The following is a 21,633-nucleotide window of genomic DNA, read 5'->3' on the forward strand; positions in this document are numbered from 1 at the left end:
CTTCCCTTGAGGCTCTGAGATGCCAAGAACTTGTCAACTTCAAAGGGCGGGCCGGGCTACATCTACTCAGCTGCCACAGTTTCTCCTTGCTAGACCTAGTGGGAAAGCATTTTGCTGAGATGCAGAAGGCAAGAAACGCAGAATACGGAGACGCGGAGCTGTCCCAAGTGCCGCTGCCAGGCGTCTTGCCGCAGAAGGAGCGCCCCGGAGCGCACCGCAACCGGCACCGTTGTCTCTGCGCAAAGAGCCAAAATATTTTCAAACCCGCCAAAACTCATCCAAAAATATTTTCAAACCCGCCAAAATAGAAAACCAGACAGAAGTGATCAATACATTCGAAAAAACCTGACAAAACATGATAAAGCCCACCAAAGCTAATCCAAACACACCAAAAACTGGGCTAAACAGAATCAAAACCTTCTAAAAACCGGCCAAAATATTTCAAAACCCGTCAAAACTAATCAAAACATTCTGAATACCCGCCAAAACATTCCAAATACCCGCCAAAATATTTTAAACCCCGCCAAAAGGAATCCAAACATTCCAAAACCTGCCAACACAATAAAAACAACTCAAGAGAATACAAAACATTCTAAAACCCAACCAAAACATTCCCCAAAACCCGACAAAACATCATAAAAACAAATCAAAACCAACCAAAATATTCCGAAAACCCGCCCAAATAATTTAGACCCACAAAACTCATCAAAACATTCTGAAAAAATGCCAAAACATTAGAAAACCAGCCAGAACTGATCAAAACATTCAAAAAACTTGGCAAAACATCATAAAAACAAATCAAAACCAACCAAAACATTCCAAAAACCCGACAAAATAGTTTACAACCTGCCAAAACTGATCAAAACATTCTGAAAAGATGCCAAAATACTAGAAAACCAGTCAGAAGTGATCAAAACTTTCAATAACTTGCCAAAACATAATCAAAACAAATGAAAGCAAACCAAAACATTCCAAATACCCGCCAAAATATTTTAAAACCTGCCAAAACGAATCCAAACGTTCCACAACCTGCCAAGACAATAAAAACAACACAAGAGAAAACAAAACATTCTAAAACACCACCAAAACATTCCGAAAACCCGCCAAAAGATCATCAAAACAAATCAAAACAAACCAAACAATAGGAGGAACACGGCAACATATTGGCAAGCAAGAGATGGAGAGCGCGGCACCTTCTAGGAGGCCAAGAAAGAAGCCGCACAACACCTGCACTGTGTCTGCAACTTTCAAACTGCTAGAAGCTAGTGGCTTGCCACTGGCCTGCCTCTTCAATTGCCATTAGCATTCCAATGGAAGCTATTCTTGGACAATTTTGCTCTGCTTGCTGCTAGTTCTGCCCCAGCCTACCATAGATAACCTTGCTCTTCCCTTGAGGCTCTGAGATGCCAAGAACTTGTCAACTTCAAAGGGCGGGCCGGGCTACATCTACTCAGCTGCCACAGTTTCTCCTTGCTAGACCTAGTGGGAAAGCATTTTGCTGAGATGCAGAGGGCAAGAAACGCAGAATACGGAGACGCGGAGCTGTCCCAAGTGCCGCTGCCAGGCGTCTTGCCGCAGAAGGAGCGCCCCGGAGCGCACCGCAACCGGCACCGTCGTCTCTGCGCAAAGAGCCAAAATATTTTCAAACCCGCCAAAACTAATCCAAAAATATTTTCAAACCCGCCAAAATAGAAAACCAGACAGAAGTGATCAATACATTCGAAAAAACCTGACAAAACATGATAAAGCCCACCAAAGCTAATCCAAACACACCAAAAACTGGGCTAAACAGAATCAAAACCTTCTAAAAACCGGCCAAAATATTTCAAAACCCGTCAAAACTAATCAAAACATTCCGAATACCCGCCAAAACATTCCAAATACCCGCCAAAATATTTTAAACCCCGCCAAAAGGAATCCAAACATTCCAAAACCTGCCAACACAATAAAAACAACTCAAGAGAATACAAAACATTCTAAAACCCAACCAAAACATTCCCGAAAACCCGACAAAACATCATAAAAACAAATCAAAACCAACCAAAATATTCCGAAAACCCGCCAAAATAATTTAGACCCACAAAACTCATCAAAACATTCTGAAAAAATGCCAAAACATTAGAAAACCAGCCAGAACTGATCAAAACATTCAAAAAACTTGGCAAAACATCATAAAAACAAATCAAAACCAACCAAAACATTCCAAAAACCCGACAAAATAGTTTACAACCTGCCAAAACTGATCAAAACATTCTGAAAAGATGCCAAAATACTAGAAAACCAGTCAGAAGTGATCAAAACTTTCAATAACTTGCCAAAACATAATCAAAACAAATGAAAGCAAACCAAAACATTCCAAATACCCGCCAAAATATTTTAAAACCCGCCAAAACGAATCCAAACGTTCCACAACCTGCCAAGACAATAAAAACAACACAAGAGAAAACAAAACATTCTAAAACACCACCAAAACATTCCGAAAACCCGCCAAAAGATCATCAAAACAAATCAAAACAAACCAAACAATAGGAGGAACACGGCAACATATTGGCAAGCAAGAGACGGAGAGCGCGGCACCTTCTAGGAGGCCAAGAAGGAAGCCGCACAACACCTGCACTGTGTCTGCAACTTTCAAACTGCTAGAAGCTAGTGGCTTGCCACTGGCCTGCCTCTTCAATTGCCATTAGCATTCCAATGGAAGCTATTCTTGGACAACTTTGCTCTGCTTGCTGCTAGTTCTGCCCCAGCCTACCATAGATAACCTTGCTCTTCCCTTGAGGCTCTGAGATGCCAAGAACTTGTCAACTTCAAAGGGCGGGCCGGGCTACATCTACTCAGCTGCCACAGTTTCTCCTTGCTAGACCTAGTGGGAAAGCATTTTGCTGAGATGCAGAGGGCAAGAAACGCAGAATACGGAGACGCGGAGCTGTCCCAAGTGCCGCTGCCAGGCGTCTTGCCGCAGAAGGAGCGCCCCGGAGCGCACCGCAACCGGCACCGTCGTCTCTGCGCAAAGAGCCAAAATATTTGAAAACCCGCCAAAACTCATCCAAAAATATTTTCAAACCCGCTAAAATAGAAAACCAGACAGAAGTGATCAAAACATTCAAAAAACTTGGCAAAACATCATAAAAACAAATCAAAACCAACCAAAACATTCCAAAAACCCGACAAAATAGTTTACAACCTGCCAAAACTGATCAAAACATTCTGAAAAGATGCCAAAATACTAGAAAACCAGTCAGAAGTGATCAAAACTTTCAATAACTTGCCAAAACATAATCAAAACAAATGAAAGCAAACCAAAACATTCCAAATACCCGCCAAAATATTTTAAAACCCGCCAAAACGAATCCAAACGTTCCACAACCTGCCAAGACAATAAAAACAACACAAGAGAAAACAAAACATTCTAAAACACCACCAAAACATTCCGAAAACCCGCCAAAAGATCATCAAAACAAATCAAAACAAACCAAACAATAGGAGGAACACGGCAACATATTGGCAAGCAAGAGACGGAGAGCGCGGCACCTTCTAGGAGGCCAAGAAGGAAGCCGCACAACACCTGCACTGTGTCTGCAACTTTCAAACTGCTAGAAGCTAGTGGCTTGCCACTGGCCTGCCTCTTCAATTGCCATTAGCATTCCAATGGAAGCTATTCTTGGACAACTTTGCTCTGCTTGCTGCTAGTTCTGCCCCAGCCTACCATAGATAACCTTGCTCTTCCCTTGAGGCTCTGAGATGCCAAGAACTTGTCAACTTCAAAGGGCGGGCCGGGCTACATCTACTCAGCTGCCACAGTTTCTCCTTGCTAGACCTAGTGGGAAAGCATTTTGCTGAGATGCAGAGGGCAAGAAACGCAGAATACGGAGACGCGGAGCTGTCCCAAGTGCCGCTGCCAGGCGTCTTGCCGCAGAAGGAGCGCCCCGGAGCGCACCGCAACCGGCACCGTCGTCTCTGCGCAAAGAGCCAAAATATTTGAAAACCCGCCAAAACTCATCCAAAAATATTTTCAAACCCGCCAAAATAGAAAACCAGACAGAAGTGATCAATACATTCGAAAAAACCTGACAAAACATGATAAAGCCCACCAAAGCTAATCCAAACACACCAAAAACTGGGCTAAACAGAATCAAAACCTTCTAAAAACCGGCCAAAATATTTCAAAACCCGTCAAAACTAATCAAAACATTCCGAATACCCGCCAAAACATTCCAAATACCCGCCAAAATATTTTAAAACCCGCCAAAACACATCCAAACATTCCTAAACCTGCCAACACAATAAAAACAACTCAAGAGAATACAAAACATTCTAAAACCCAACCAAAACATTCCCGAAAACCCGACAAAACATCATAAAAACAAATCAAAACCAACCAAAATATTCCGAAAACCCGCCAAAATAATTTAGACCCACAAAACTCATCAAAACATTCTGAAAAAATGCCAAAACATTAGAAAACCAGCCAGAACTGATCAAAACATTCAAAAAACTTGGCAAAACATCATAAAAACAAATCAAAACCAACCAAAACATTCCAAAAACCCGACAAAATAGTTTACAACCTGCCAAAACTGATCAAAACATTCTGAAAAGATGCCAAAATACTTGAAAACCAGTAAGAAGTGATCGAAACTTTCAATAACTTGCCAAAACATAATCAAAACAAATGAAAGCAAACCAAAACATTCCAAATACCCGCCAAAATATTTTAAAACCCGCCAAAACGAATCCAAACGTTCCACAACCTGCCAAGACAATAAAAACAACACAAGAGAAAACAAAACATTCTAAAACACCACCAAAACATTCCGAAAACCCGCCAAAAGATCATCAAAACAAATCAAAACAAACCAAACAATAGGAGGAACACGGCAACATATTGGCAAGCAAGAGACGGAGAGCGCGGCACCTTCTAGGAGGCCAAGAAGGAAGCCGCACAACACCTGCACTGTGTCTGCAACTTTCAAACTGCTAGAAGCTAGTGGCTTGCCACTGGCCTGCCTCTTCAATTGCCATTAGCATTCCAATGGAAGCTATTCTTGGACAACTTTGCTCTGCTTGCTGCTAGTTCTGCCCCAGCCTACCATAGATAACCTTGCTCTTCCCTTGAGGCTCTGAGATGCCAAGAACTTGTCAACTTCAAAGGGCGGGCCGGGCTACATCTACTCAGCTGCCACAGTTTCTCCTTGCTAGACCTAGTGGGAAAGCATTTTGCTGAGATGCAGAGGGCAAGAAACGCAGAATACGGAGACGCGGAGCTGTCCCAAGTGCCGCTGCCAGGCGTCTTGCCGCAGAAGGAGCGCCCCGGAGCGCACCGCAACCGGCACCGTCGTCTCTGCGCAAAGAGCCAAAATATTTGAAAACCCGCCAAAACTCATCCAAAAATATTTTCAAACCCGCCAAAATAGAAAACCAGACAGAAGTGATCAATACATTCGAAAAAACCTGACAAAACATGATAAAGCCCACCAAAGCTAATCCAAACACACCAAAAACTGGGCTAAACAGAATCAAAACCTTCTAAACACCGGCCAAAATATTTCAAAACCCGTCAAAACTAATCAAAACATTCCGAATACCCGCCAAAACATTCCAAATACCCGCCAAAATATTTTAAACCCCGCCAAAAGGAATCCAAACATTCCAAAACCTGCCAACACAATAAAAACAACTCAAGAGAATACAAAACATTCTAAAACCCAACCAAAACATTCCCGAAAACCCGACAAAACATCATAAAAACAAATCAAAACCAACCAAAATATTCCGAAAACCCGCCAAAATAATTTAGACCCACAAAACTCATCAAAACATTCTGAAAAAATGCCAAAACATTAGAAAACCAGCCAGAACTGATCAAAACATTCAAAAAACTTGGCAAAACATCATAAAAACAAATCAAAACCAACCAAAACATTCCAAAAACCCGACAAAATAGTTTACAACCTGCCAAAACTGATCAAAACATTCTGAAAAGATGCCAAAATACTTGAAAACCAGTAAGAAGTGATCGAAACTTTCAATAACTTGCCAAAACATAATCAAAACAAATGAAAGCAAACCAAAACATTCCAAATACCCGCCAAAATATTTTAAAACCCGCCAAAACGAATCCAAACGTTCCACAACCTGCCAAGACAATAAAAACAACACAAGAGAAAACAAAACATTCTAAAACACCACCAAAACATTCCGAAAACCCGCCAAAAGATCATCAAAACAAATCAAAACAAACCAAACAATAGGAGGAACACGGCAACATATTGGCAAGCAAGAGACGGAGAGCGCGGCACCTTCTAGGAGGCCAAGAAGGAAGCCGCACAACACCTGCACTGTGTCTGCAACTTTCAAACTGCTAGAAGCTAGTGGCTTGCCACTGGCCTGCCTCTTCAATTGCCATTAGCATTCCAATGGAAGCTATTCTTGGACAACTTTGCTCTGCTTGCTGCTAGTTCTGCCCCAGCCTACCATAGATAACCTTGCTCTTCCCTTGAGGCTCTGAGATGCCAAGAACTTGTCAACTTCAAAGGGCGGGCCGGGCTACATCTACTCAGCTGCCACAGTTTCTCCTTGCTAGACCTAGTGGGAAAGCATTTTGCTGAGATGCAGAGGGCAAGAAACGCAGAATACGGAGACGCGGAGCTGTCCCAAGTGCCGCTGCCTGGCGTCTTGCCGCAGAAGGAGCGCCCCGGAGCGCACCGCAACCGGCACCGTCGTCTCTGCGCAAAGAGCCAAAATATTTGAAAACCCGCCAAAACTCATCCAAAAATATTTTCAAACCCGCTAAAATAGAAAACCAGACAGAAGTGATCAAAACATTCAAAAAACTTGGCAAAACATCATAAAAACAAATCAAAACCAACCAAAACATTCCAAAAACCCGACACAATAGTTTACAACCTGCCAAAACTGATCAAAACATTCTGAAAAGATGCCAAAATACTAGAAAACCAGTCAGAAGTGATCAAAACTTTCAATAACTTGCCAAAACATAATCAAAACAAATGAAAGCAAACCAAAACATTCCAAATACCCGCCAAAATATTTTAAACCCCGCCAAAACGAATCCAAACGTTCCACAACCTGCCAAGACAATAAAAACAACACAAGAGAAAACAAAACATTCTAAAACACCACCAAAACATTCCGAAAACCCGCCAAAAGATCATCAAAACAAATCAAAACAAACCAAACAATAGGAGGAACACGGCAACATATTGGCAAGCAAGAGACGGAGAGCGCGGCACCTTCTAGGAGGCCAAGAAGGAAGCCGCACAACACCTGCACTGTGTCTGCAACTTTCAAACTGCTAGAAGCTAGTGGCTTGCCACTGGCCTGCCTCTTCAATTGCCATTAGCATTCCAATGGAAGCTATTCTTGGACAACTTTGCTCTGCTTGCTGCTAGTTCTGCCCCAGCCTACCATAGATAACCTTGCTCTTCCCTTGAGGCTCTGAGATGCCAAGAACTTGTCAACTTCAAAGGGCGGGCCGGGCTACATCTACTCAGCTGCCACAGTTTCTCCTTGCTAGACCTAGTGGGAAAGCATTTTGCTGAGATGCAGAAGGCAAGAAACGCAGAATACGGAGACGCGGAGCTGTCCCAAGTGCCGCTGCCAGGCGTCTTGCCGCAGAAGGAGCGCCCCGGAGCGCACCGCAACCGGCACCGTCGTCTCTGCGCAAAGAGCCAAAATATTTTCAAACCCGCCAAAACTCATCCAAAAATATTTTCAAACCCGCCAAAATAGAAAACCAGACAGAAGTGATCAATACATTCGAAAAAACCTGACAAAACATGATAAAGCCCACCAAAGCTAATCCAAACACACCAAAAACTGGGCTAAACAGAATCAAAACCTTCTAAAAACCGGCCAAAATATTTCAAAACCCGTCAAAACTAATCAAAACATTCCAAATACCCGCCAAAACATTCCAAATACCCGCCAAAATATTTTAAACCCCGCCAAAAGGAATCCAAACATTCCAAAACCTGCCAACACAATAAAAACAACTCAAGAGAATACAAAACATTCTAAAACCCAACCAAAACATTCCCGAAAACCCGACAAAACATCATAAAAACAAATCAAAACCAACCAAAATATTCCGAAAACCCGCCAAAATAATTTAGACCCACAAAACTCATCAAAACATTCTGAAAAAATGCCAAAACATTAGAAAACCAGCCAGAACTGATCAAAACATTCAAAAAACTTGGCAAAACATCACAAAAACAAATCAAAACCAACCAAAACATTCCAAAAACCCGACAAAATAGTTTACAACCTGCCAAAACTGATCAAAACATTCTGAAAAGATGCCAAAATACTAGAAAACCAGTCAGAAGTGATCAAAACTTTCAATAACTTGCCAAAACATAATCAAAACAAATGAAAGCAAACCAAAACATTCCAAATACCCGCCAAAATATTTTAAAACCCGCCAAAACGAATCCAAACGTTCCACAACCTGCCAAGACAATAAAAACAACACAAGAGAAAACAAAACATTCTAAAACACCACCAAAACATTCCGAAAACCCGCCAAAAGATCATCAAAACAAATCAAAACAAACCAAACAATAGGAGGAACACGGCAACATATTGGCAAGCAAGAGACGGAGAGCGCGGCACCTTCTAGGAGGCCAAGAAGGAAGCCGCACAACACCTGCACTGTGTCTGCAACTTTCAAACTGCTAGAAGCTAGTGGCTTGCCACTGGCCTGCCTCTTCAATTGCCATTAGCATTCCAATGGAAGCTATTCTTGGACAATTTTGCTCTGCTTGCTGCTAGTTCTGCCCCAGCCTACCATAGATAACCTTGCTCTTCCCTTGAGGCTCTGAGATGCCAAGAACTTGTCAACTTCAAAGGGCGGGCCGGGCTACATCTACTCAGCTGCCACAGTTTCTCCTTGCTAGACCTAGTGGGAAAGCATTTTGCTGAGATGCAGAAGGCAAGAAACGCAGAATACAGAGACGCGGAGCTGTCCCAAGTGCCGCTGCCAGGCGTCTTGCCGCAGAAGGAGCGCCCCGGAGCGCACCGCAACCGGCACCGTTGTCTCTGCGCAAAGAGCCAAAATATTTGAAAACCCGCCAAAACTCATCCAAAAATATTTTCAAACCCGCCAAAATAGAAAACCAGACAGAAGTGATCAATACATTCGAAAAAACCTGACAAAACATGATAAAGCCCACCAAAGCTAATCCAAACACACCAAAAACTGGGCTAAACAGAATCAAAACCTTCTAAACACCGGCCAAAATATTTCAAAACCCGTCAAAACTAATCAAAACATTCCGAATACCCGCCAAAACATTCCAAATACCCGCCAAAATATTTTAAACCCTGCCAAAAGGAATCCAAACATTCCAAAACCTGCCAACACAATAAAAACAACTCAAGAGAATACAAAACATTCTAAAACCCAACCAAAACATTCCCGAAAACCCGACAAAACATCATAAAAACAAATCAAAACCAACCAAAATATTCCGAAAACCCGCCAAAATAATTTAGACCCACAAAACTCATCAAAACATTCTGAAAAAATGCCAAAACATTAGAAAACCAGCCAGAACTGATCAAAACATTCAAAAAACTTGGCAAAACATCATAAAAACAAATCAAAACCAACCAAAACATTCCAAAAACCCGACAAAATAGTTTACAACCTGCCAAAACTGATCAAAACATTCTGAAAAGATGCCAAAATACTAGAAAACCAGTCAGAAGTGATCAAAACTTTCAATAACTTGCCAAAACATAATCAAAACAAATGAAAGCAAACCAAAACATTCCAAATACCCGCCAAAATATTTTAAAACCCGCCAAAACGAATCCAAACGTTCCACAACCTGCCAAGACAATAAAAACAACACAAGAGAAAACAAAACATTCTAAAACACCACCAAAACATTCCGAAAACCCGCCAAAAGATCATCAAAACAAGTCAAAACAAACCAAACAATAGGAGGAACACGGCAACATATTGGCAAGCAAGAGATGGAGAGCGCGGCACCGTCTAGGAGGCCAAGAAGGAAGCCGCACAACACCTGCACTGTGTCTGCAACTTTCAAACTGCTAGAAGCTAGTGGCTTGCCACTGGCCTGCCTCTTCAATTGCCATTAGCATTCCAATGGAAGCTATTCTTGGACAACTTTGCTCTGCTTGCTGCTAGTTCTGCCCCAGCCTACCATAGATAACCTTGCTCTTCCCTTGAGGCTCTGAGATGCCAAGAACTTGTCAACTTCAAAGGGCGGGCCGGGCTACATCTACTCAGCTGCCACAGTTTCTCCTTGCTAGACCTAGTGGGAAAGCATTTTGCTGAGATGCAGAAGGCAAGAAACGCAGAATACGGAGACGCGGAGCTGTCCCAAGTGCCGCTGCCAGGCATCTTTCCGCAGAAGGAGCGCCCCGGAGCGCACCGCAACCGGCACCGTCGTCTCTGCGCAAAGAGCCAAAATATTTGAAAACCCGCCAAAACTCATCCAAAAATATTTTCAAACCCGCCAAAATAGAAAACCAGACAGAAGTGATCAATACATTCGAAAAAACCTGACAAAACATGATAAAGCCCACCAAAGCTAATCCAAACACACCAAAAACTGGGCTAAACAGAATCAAAACCTTCTAAAAACCGGCCAAAATATTTCAAAACCCGTCAAAACTAATCAAAACATTCCGAATACCCGCCAAAACATTCCAAATACCCGCCAAAATATTTTAAACCCCGCCAAAAGGAATCCAAACATTCCAAAACCTGCCAACACAATAAAAACAACTCAAGAGAATACAAAACATTCTAAAACCCAACCAAAACATTCCCGAAAACCCGACAAAACATCATAAAAACAAATCAAAACCAACCAAAATATTCCGAAAACCCGCCAAAATAAGTTAGACCCACAAAACTCATCAAAACATTCTGAAAAAATGCCAAAACATTAGAAAACCAGCCAGAACTGATCAAAACATTCAAAAAACTTGGCAAAACATCATAAAAACAAATCAAAACCAACCAAAACATTCCAAAAACCCGACAAAATAGTTTACAACCTGCCAAAACTGATCAAAACATTCTGAAAAGATGCCAAAATACTAGAAAACCAGTCAGAAGTGATCAAAACTTTCAATAACTTGCCAAAACATAATCAAAACAAATGAAAGCAAACCAAAACATTCCAAATACCCGCCAAAATATTTTAAAACCCGCCAAAACGAATCCAAACGTTCCACAACCTGCCAAGACAATAAAAACAACACAAGAGAAAACAAAACATTCTAAAACACCACCAAAACATTCCGAAAACCCGCCAAAAGATCATCAAAACAAATCAAAACAAACCAAACAATAGGAGGAACACGGCAACATATTGGCAAGCAAGAGACGGAGAGCGCGGCACCTTCTAGGAGGCCAAGAAGGAAGCCGCACAACACCTGCACTGTGTCTGCAACTTTCAAACTGCTAGAAGCTAGTGGCTTGCCACTGGCCTGCCTCTTCAATTGCCATTAGCATTCCAATGGAAGCTATTCTTGGACAACTTTGCTCTGCTTGCTGCTAGTTCTGCCCCAGCCTACCATAGATAACCTTGCTCTTCCCTTGAGGCTCTGAGATGCCAAGAACTTGTCAACTTCAAAGGGCGGGCCGGGCTACATCTACTCAGCTGCCACAGTTTCTCCTTGCTAGACCTAGTGGGAAAGCATTTTGCTGAGATGCAGAGGGCAAGAAACGCAGAATACGGAGACGCGGAGCTGTCCCAAGTGCCGCTGCCAGGCGTCTTGCCGCAGAAGGAGCGCCCCGGAGCGCACTGCAACCGGCACCGTCTTCTCTGCGCAAAGAGCCAAAATATTTGAAAACCCGCCAAAACTCATCCAAAAATATTTTCAAACCCGCTAAAATAGAAAACCAGACAGAAGTGATCAAAACATTCAAAAAACTTGGCAAAACATCATAAAAACAAATCAAAACCAACCAAAACATTCCAAAAACCCGACACAATAGTTTACAACCTGCCAAAACTGATCAAAACATTCTGAAAAGATGCCAAAATACTAGAAAACCAGTCAGAAGTGATCAAAACTTTCAATAACTTGCCAAAACATAATCAAAACAAATGAAAGCAAACCAAAACATTCCAAATACCCGCCAAAATATTTTAAAACCCGCCAAAACGAATCCAAACGTTCCACAACCTGCCAAGACAATAAAAACAACACAAGAGAAAACAAAACATTCTAAAACACCACCAAAACATTCCGAAAACCCGCCAAAAGATCATCAAAACAAATCAAAACAAACCAAACAATAGGAGGAACACGGCAACATATTGGCAAGCAAGAGACGGAGAGCGCGGCACCTTCTAGGAGGCCAAGAAGGAAGCCGCACAACACCTGCACTGTGTCTGCAACTTTCAAACTGCTAGAAGCTAGTGGCTTGCCACTGGCCTGCCTCTTCAATTGCCATTAGCATTCCAATGGAAGCTATTCTTGGACAACTTTGCTCTGCTTGCTGCTAGTTCTGCCCCAGCCTACCATAGATAACCTTGCTCTTCCCTTGAGGCTCTGAGATGCCAAGAACTTGTCAACTTCAAAGGGAGGGCCGGGCTACATCTACTCAGCTGCCACAGTTTCTCCTTGCTAGACCTAGTGGGAAAGCATTTTGCTGAGATGCAGAAGGCAAGAAACGCAGAATACGGAGACGCGGAGCTGTCCCAAGTGCCGCTGCCAGGCGTCTTGCCGCAGAAGGAGCGCCCCGGAGCGCACCGCAACCGGCACCGTCGTCTCTGCGCAAAGAGCCAAAATATTTGAAAACCCGCCAAAACTCATCCAAAAATATTTTCAAACCCGCCAAAATAGAAAACCAGACAGAAGTGATCAATACATTCGAAAAAACCTGACAAAACATGATAAAGCCCACCAAAGCTAATCCAAACACACCAAAAACTGGGCTAAACAGAATCAAAACCTTCTAAAAACCGGCCAAAATATTTCAAAACCCGTCAAAACTAATCAAAACATTCCAAATACCCGCCAAAACATTCCAAATACCCGCCAAAATATTTTAAACCCCGCCAAAAGGAATCCAAACATTCCAAAACCTGCCAACACAATAAAAACAACTCAAGAGAATACAAAACATTCTAAAACCCAACCAAAACATTCCCGAAAACCCGACAAAACATCATAAAAACAAATCAAAACCAACCAAAATATTCCGAAAACCCGCCAAAATAATTTAGACCCACAAAACTCATCAAAACATTCTGAAAAAATGCCAAAACATTAGAAAACCAGCCAGAACTGATCAAAACATTCAAAAAACTTGGCAAAACATCATAAAAATAAATCAAAACCAACCAAAACATTCCAAAAACCTGACAAAATAGTTTACAACCTGCCAAAACTGATCAAAACATTCTGAAAAGATGCCAAAATACTAGAAAACCAGTCAGAAGTGATCAAAACTTTCAATAACTTGCCAAAACATAATCAAAACAAATGAAAGCAAACCAAAACATTCCAAATACCCGCCAAAATATTTTAAACCCCGCCAAAACGAATCCAAACGTTCCACAACCTGCCAAGACAATAAAAACAACACAAGAGAAAACAAAACATTCTAAAACACCACCAAAACATTCCGAAAACCCGCCAAAAGATCATCAAAACAAATCAAAACAAACCAAACAATAGGAGGAACACGGCAACATATTGGCAAGCAAGAGACGGAGAGCGCGGCACCTTCTAGGAGGCCAAGAAGGAAGCCGCACAACACCTGCACTGTGTCTGCAACTTTCAAACTGCTAGAAGCTAGTGGCTTGCCACTGGCCTGCCTCTTCAATTGCCATTAGCATTCCAATGGAAGCTATTCTTGGACAACTTTGCTCTGCTTGCTGCTAGTTCTGCCCCAGCCTACCATAGATAACCTTGCTCTTCCCTTGAGGCTCTGAGATGCCAAGAACTTGTCAACTTCAAAGGGCGGGCCGGGCTACATCTACTCAGCTGCCACAGTTTCTCCTTGCTAGACCTAGTGGGAAAGCATTTTGCTGAGATGCAGAGGGCAAGAAACGCAGAATACGGAGACGCGGAGCTGTCCCAAGTGCCGCTGCCAGGCGTCTTGCCGCAGAAGGAGCGCCCCGGAGCGCACCGCAACCGGCACCGTCGTCTCTGCGCAAAGAGCCAAAATATTTGAAAACCCGCCAAAACTCATCCAAAAATATTTTCAAACCCGCCAAAATAGAAAACCAGACAGAAGTGATCAATACATTCGAAAAAACCTGACAAAACATGATAAAGCCCACCAAAGCTAATCCAAACACACCAAAAACTGGGCTAAACAGAATCAAAACCTTCTAAAAACCGGCCAAAATATTTCAAAACCCGTCAAAACTAATCAAAACATTCCAAATACCCGCCAAAACATTCCAAATACCCGCCAAAATATTTTAAACCCCGCCAAAAGGAATCCAAACATTCCAAAACCTGCCAACACAATAAAAACAACTCAAGAGAATACAAAACATTCTAAAACCCAACCAAAACATTCCCGAAAACCCGACAAAACATCATAAAAACAAATCAAAACCAACCAAAATATTCCGAAAACCCGCCAAAATAATTTAGACCCACAAAACTCATCAAAACATTCTGAAAAAATGCCAAAACATTAGAAAACCAGCCAGAACTGATCAAAACATTCAAAAAACTTGGCAAAACATCATAAAAATAAATCAAAACCAACCAAAACATTCCAAAAACCTGACAAAATAGTTTACAACCTGCCAAAACTGATCAAAACATTCTGAAAAGATGCCAAAATACTAGAAAACCAGTCAGAAGTGATCAAAACTTTCAATAACTTGCCAAAACATAATCAAAACAAATGAAAGCAAACCAAAACATTCCAAATACCCGCCAAAATATTTTAAACCCCGCCAAAACGAATCCAAACGTTCCACAACCTGCCAAGACAATAAAAACAACACAAGAGAAAACAAAACATTCTAAAACACCACCAAAACATTCCGAAAACCCGCCAAAAGATCATCAAAACAAATCAAAACAAACCAAACAATAGGAGGAACACGGCAACATATTGGCAAGCAAGAGACGGAGAGCGCGGCACCTTCTAGGAGGCCAAGAAGGAAGCCGCACAACACCTGCACTGTGTCTGCAACTTTCAAACTGCAAGAAGCTAGTGTCTTGCCACTGGCCTGCCTCTTCAATTGCCATTAGCATTCCAATGGAAGCTATTCTTGGACAACTTTGCTCTGCTTGCTGCTAGTTCTGCCCCAGCCTACCATAGATAAGCTTGCTCTTCCCTTGAGGCTCTGAGATGCCAAGAACTTGTCAACTTCAAAGGGCGGGCCGGGCTACATCTACTCAGCTGCCACAGTTTCTCCTTGCTAGACCTAGTGGGAAAGCATTTTGCTGAGATGCAGAGGGCAAGGAACGCAGAATACGGAGACGCGGAGCTGTCCCAAGTGCCGCTGCCAGGCGTCTTGCCGCAGAAGGAGCGCCCCGGAGCGCACCGCAACCGGCACCGTCGTCTCTGCGCAAAGAGCCAAAATATTTGAAAACCCGCCAAAACTCATCCAAAAATATTTTCAAACCCGCCAAAATAGAAAACCAGACAGAAGTGATCAATACATTCGAAAAAACCTGACAAAACATGATAAAGCCCACCAAAGCTAATCCAAACACACCAAAAACTGAGCTAAACAGAATCAAAACCTTCTAAAAACCGGCCAAAATATTTCAAAACCCGTCAAAACTAATCAAAACATTCCGAATACCCGCCAAAACATTCCAAATACCCGCCAAAATATTTTAAACCCCGCCAAAAGGAATCCAAACATTCCAAAACCTGCCAACACAATAAAAACAACTCAAGAGAATACAAAACATTCTAAAACCCAACCAAAACATTCCCCAAAACCCGACAAAACATCATAAAAACAAATCAAAACCAACCAAAATATTCCGAAAACCCGCCCAAATAATTTAGACCCACAAAACTCATCAAAACATTCTGAAAAAATGCCAAAACATTAGAAAACCAGCCAGAACTGATCAAAACATTCAAAAAACTTGGCAAAACATCATAAAAACAAATCAAAACCAACCAAAACATTCCAAAAACCCGACAAAATAGTTTACAACCTGCCAAAACTGATCAAAACATTCTGAAAAGATGCCAAAATACTAGAAAACCAGTCAGAAGTGATCAAAACTTTCAATAACTTGCCAAAACATAATCAAAACAAATGAAAGCAAACCAAAACATTCCAAATACCCGCCAAAATATTTTAAACCCCGCCAAAACGAATCCAAACGTTCCACAACCTGCCAAGACAATAAAAACAACACAAGAGAAAACAAAACATTCTAAAACACCACCAAAACATTCCGAAAACCCGCCAAAAGATCATCAAAACAAATCAAAACAAACCAAACAATAGGAGGAACACGGCAACATATTGGCAAGCAAGAGACGGAGAGCGCGGCACCTTCTAGGAGGCCAAGAAAGAAGCCGCACAACACCTGCACTGTGTCTGCAACTTTCAAACTGCTAGAAGCTAGTGGCTTGCCACTGGCCTGCCTCTTCAATTGCCATTAGCATTCCAATGGAAGCTATTCTTGGACAATTTTGCTCTGCTTGCTGCTAGTTCTGCCCCAGCCTACCATAGATAACCTTGCTCTTCCCTTGAGGCTCTGAGATGCCTAGAACTTGTCAACTTCAAAGGGCGGGCCGGGCTACATCTACTCAGCTGCCACAGTTTCTCCTTGCTAGACCTAGTGGGAAAGCATTTTGCTGAGATGCAGAGGGCAAGAAACGCAGAATACGGAGACGCGGAGCTGTCCCAAGTGCCGCTGCCAGGCGTCTTGCCGCAGAAGGAGCGCCCCGGAGCGCACCGCAACCGGCACCGTCGTCTCTGCGCAAAGAGCCAAAATATTTGAAAACCCGCCAAAACTCATCCAAAAATATTTTCAAACCCGCCAAAATAGAAAACCAGACAGAAGTGATCAATACATTCGAAAAAACCTGACAAAACATGATAAAGCCCACCAAAGCTAATCCAAACACACCAAAAACTGAGCTAAACAGAATCAAAACCTTCTAAAAACCGGCCAAAATATTTCAAAACCCGTCAAAACTAATCAAAACATTCCGAATACCCGCCAAAACATTCCAAATACCCGCCAAAATATTTTAAACCCCGCCAAAAGGAATCCAAACATTCCAAAACCTGCCAACACAATAAAAACAACTCAAGAGAATACAAAACATTCTAAAACCCAACCAAAACATTCCCGAAAACCCGACAAAACATCATAAAAACAAATCAAAACCAACCAAAATATTCCGAAAACCCGCCAAAATAATTTAGACCCACAAAACTCATCAAAACATTCTGAAAAAATGCCAAAACATTAGAAAACCAGCCAGAACTGATCAAAACATTCAAAAAACTTGGCAAAACATCATAAAAACAAATCAAAACCAACCAAAACATTCCAAAAACCCGACAAAATAGTTTACAACCTGCCAAAACTGATCAAAACATTCTGAAAAGATGCCAAAATACTAGAAAACCAGTCAGAAGTGATCAAAACTTTCAATAACTTGCCAAAACATAATCAAAACAAATGAAAGCAAACCAAAACATTCCAAATACCCGCCAAAATATTTTAAAACCCGCCAAAACGAATCCAAACGTTCCACAACCTGCCAAGACAATAAAAACAACACAAGAGAAAACAAAACATTCTAAAACACCACCAAAACATTCCGAAAACCCGCCAAAAGATCATCAAAACAAATCAAAACAAACCAAACAATAGGAGGAACACGGCAACATATTGGCAAGCAAGAGACGGAGAGCGCGGCACCTTCTAGGAGGCCAAGAAGGAAGCCGCACAACACCTGCACTGTGTCTGCAACTTTCAAACTGCTAGAAGCTAGTGGCTTGCCACTGGCCTGCCTCTTCAATTGCCATTAGCATTCCAATGGAAGCTATTCTTGGACAACTTTGCTCTGCTTGCTGCTAGTTCTGCCCCAGCCTACCATAGATAACCTTGCTCTTCCCTTGAGGCTCTGAGATGCCAAGAACTTGTCAACTTCAAAGGGCGGGCCGGGCTACATCTACTCAGCTGCCACAGTTTCTCCTTGCTAGACCTAGTGGGAAAGCATTTTGCTGAGATGCAGAAGGCAAGAAACGCAGAATACGGAGACGCGGAGCTGTCCCAAGTGCCGCTGCCAGGCGTCTTGCCGCAGAAGGAGCGCCCCGGAGCGCACCGCAACCGGCACCGTTGTCTCTGCGCAAAGAGCCAAAATATTTTCAAACCCGCCAAAACTCATCCAAAAATATTTTCAAACCCGCCAAAATAGAAAACCAGACAGAAGTGATCAATACATTCGAAAAAACCTGACAAAACATGATAAAGCCCACCAAAGCTAATCCAAACACACCAAAAACTGGGCTAAACAGAATCAAAACCTTCTAAAAACCGGCCAAAATATTTCAAAACCCGTCAAAACTAATCAAAACATTCCGAATACCCGCCAAAACATTCCAAATACCCGCCAAAATATTTTAAACCCCGCCAAAAGGAATCCAAACATTCCAAAACCTGCCAACACAATAAAAACAACTCAAGAGAATACAAAACATTCTAAAACCCAACCAAAACATTCCCGAAAACCCGACAAAACATCATAAAAACAAATCAAAACCAACCAAAATATTCCGAAAACCCGCCCAAATAATTTAGACCCACAAAACTCATCAAAACATTCTGAAAAAATGCCAAAACATTAGAAAACCAGCCAGAACTGATCAAAACATTCCAAAAACTTGGCAAAACATCATAAAAACAAATCAAAACCAACCAAAACATTCCAAAAACCCGACAAAATAGTTTACAACCTGCCAAAACTGATCAAAACATTCTGAAAAGATGCCAAAATACTAGAAAACCAGTCAGAAGTGATCGAAACATTCAATAACTTGCCAAAACATAATCAAAACAAATGAAAGCAAACCAAAACATTCCAAATACCCGCCAAAATATTTTAAAACCCGCCAAAACGAATCCAAACGTTCCACAACCTGCCAAGACAATAAAAACAACACAAGAGAAAACAAAACATTCTAAAACACCACCAAAACATTCCGAAAACCCGCCAAAAGATCATCAAAACAAATCAAAACAAACCAAACAATAGGAGGAACACGGCAACATATTGGCAAGCAAGAGACGGAGAGCGCGGCACCTTCTAGGAGGCCAAGAAAGAAGCCGCACAACACCTGCACTGTGTCTGCAACTTTCAAACTGCTAGAAGCTAGTGGCTTGCCACTGGCCTGCCTCTTCAATTGCCATTAGCATTCCAATGGAAGCTATTCTTGGACAACTTTGCTCTGCTTGCTGCTAGTTCTGCCCCAGCCTACCATAGATAACCTTGCTCTTCCCTTGAGGCTCTGAGATGCCAAGAACTTGTCAACTTCAAAGGGCGGGCCGGGCTACATCTACTCAGCTGCCACAGTTTCTCCTTGCTAGACCTAGTGGGAAAGCATTTTGCTGAGATGCAGAAGGCAAGAAACGCAGAATACAGAGACGCGGAGCTGTCCCAAGTGCCGCTGCCAGGCGTCTTTCCGCAGAAGGAGCGCCCCGGAGCGCACCGCAACCGGCACCGTCATCTCTGCGCAAAGAGCCAAAATATTTTCAAACCCGCCAAAACTAATCCAAAAATATTTTCAAACCCGCCAAAATAGAAAACCAGACAGAAGTGATCAATACATTCGAAAAAACCTGACAAAACATGATAAAGCCCACCAAAGCTAATCCAAACACACCAAAAACTGGGCTAAACAGAATCAAAACCTTCTAAAAACCGGCCAAAATATTTCAAAACCCGTCAAAACTAATCAAAACATTCCGAATACCCGCCAAAACATTCCAAATACCCGCCAAAATATTTTAAAACCCGCCAAAACGAATCCAAACGTTCCACAACCTGCCAAGACAATAAAAACAACACAAGAGAAAACAAAACATTCTAAAACACCACCAAAACATTCCGAAAACCCGCCAAAAGATCATCAAAACAAATCAAAACAAACCAAACAATAGGAGGAACACGGCAACATATTGGCAAGCAAGAGACTGAGAGCGCGGCACCTTCTAGGAGGCCAAGAAGGAAGCCGCACAACACCTGCACTGTGTCTGCAACTTTCAAACTGCTAGAAGCTAGTGGCTTGCCACTGGCCTGCCTCTTCAATTGCCATTAGCATTCCAATGGAAGCTATTCTTGGACAACTTTGCTCTGCTTGCTGCTAGTTCTGCCCCAGCCTACCATAGATAACCTTGCTCTTCCCTTGAGGCTCTGAGATGCCAAGAACTTGTCAACTTCAAAGGGCGGGCCGGGCTACATCTACTCAGCTGCCACAGTTTCTCCTTGCTAGACCTAGTGGGAAAGCATTTTGCTGAGATGCAGAAGGCAAGAAACGCAGAATACAGAGACGCGGAGCTGTCCCAAGTGCCGCTGCCAGGCGTCTTGCCGCAGAAGGAGCGCCCCGGAGCGCAACGCAACCGGCACCGTCATCTCTGCGCAAAGAGCCAAAATATTTTCAAACCCGCCAAAACTAATCCAAAAATATTTTCAAACCCGCCAAAATAGAAAACCAGACAGAAGTGATCAATACATTCGAAAAAACCTGACAAAACATGATAAAGCCCACCAAAGCTAATCCAAACACACCAAAAACTGGGCTAAACAGAATCAAAACCTTCTAAAAACCGGCCAAAATATTTCAAAACCAGTCAAAACTAATCAAAACATTCCGAATACCCGCCAAAACATTCCAAATACCCGCCAAAATATTTTAAACCCCGCCAAAACGAATCCAAACGTTCCACAACCTGCCAAGACAATAAAAACAACACAAGAGAAAACAAAACATTCTAAAACACCACCAAAACATTCCGAAAACCCGCCAAAAGATCATCAAAACAAATCAAAACAAACCAAACAATAGGAGGAACACGGCAACATATTGGCAAGCAAGAGACGGAGAGCGCGGCACCTTCTAGGAGGCCAAGAAAGAAGCCGCACAACACCTGCACTGTGTCTGCAACTTTCAAACTGCTAGAAGCTAGTGGCTTGCCACTGGCCTGCCTCTTCAATTGCCATTAGCATTCCAATGGAAGCTATTCTTGGACAATTTTGCTCTGCTTGCTGCTAGTTCTGCCCCAGCCTACCATAGATAACCTTGCTCTTCCCTTGAGGCTCTGAGATGCCAAGAACTTGTCAACTTCAAAGGGCGGGCCGGGCTACATCTACTCAGCTGCCACAGTTTCTCCTTGCTAGACCTAGTGGGAAAGCATTTTGCTGAGATGCAGAGGGCAAGAAACGCAGAATACGGAGACGCGGAGCTGTCCCAAGTGCCGCTGCCAGGCGTCTTGCCGCAGAAGGAGCGCCCCGGAGCGCACCGCAACCGGCACCGTCGTCTCTGCGCAAAGAGCCAAAATATTTGAAAACCCGCCAAAACTCATCCAAAAATATTTTCAAACCCGCCAAAATAGAAAACCAGACAGAAGTGATCAATACATTCGAAAAAACCTGACAAA

Source organism: Passer domesticus, chromosome 7 (genome assembly GCF_036417665.1).
Source record: "Passer domesticus isolate bPasDom1 chromosome 7, bPasDom1.hap1, whole genome shotgun sequence".
Taxonomy (NCBI): domain Eukaryota; kingdom Metazoa; phylum Chordata; class Aves; order Passeriformes; family Passeridae; genus Passer; species Passer domesticus.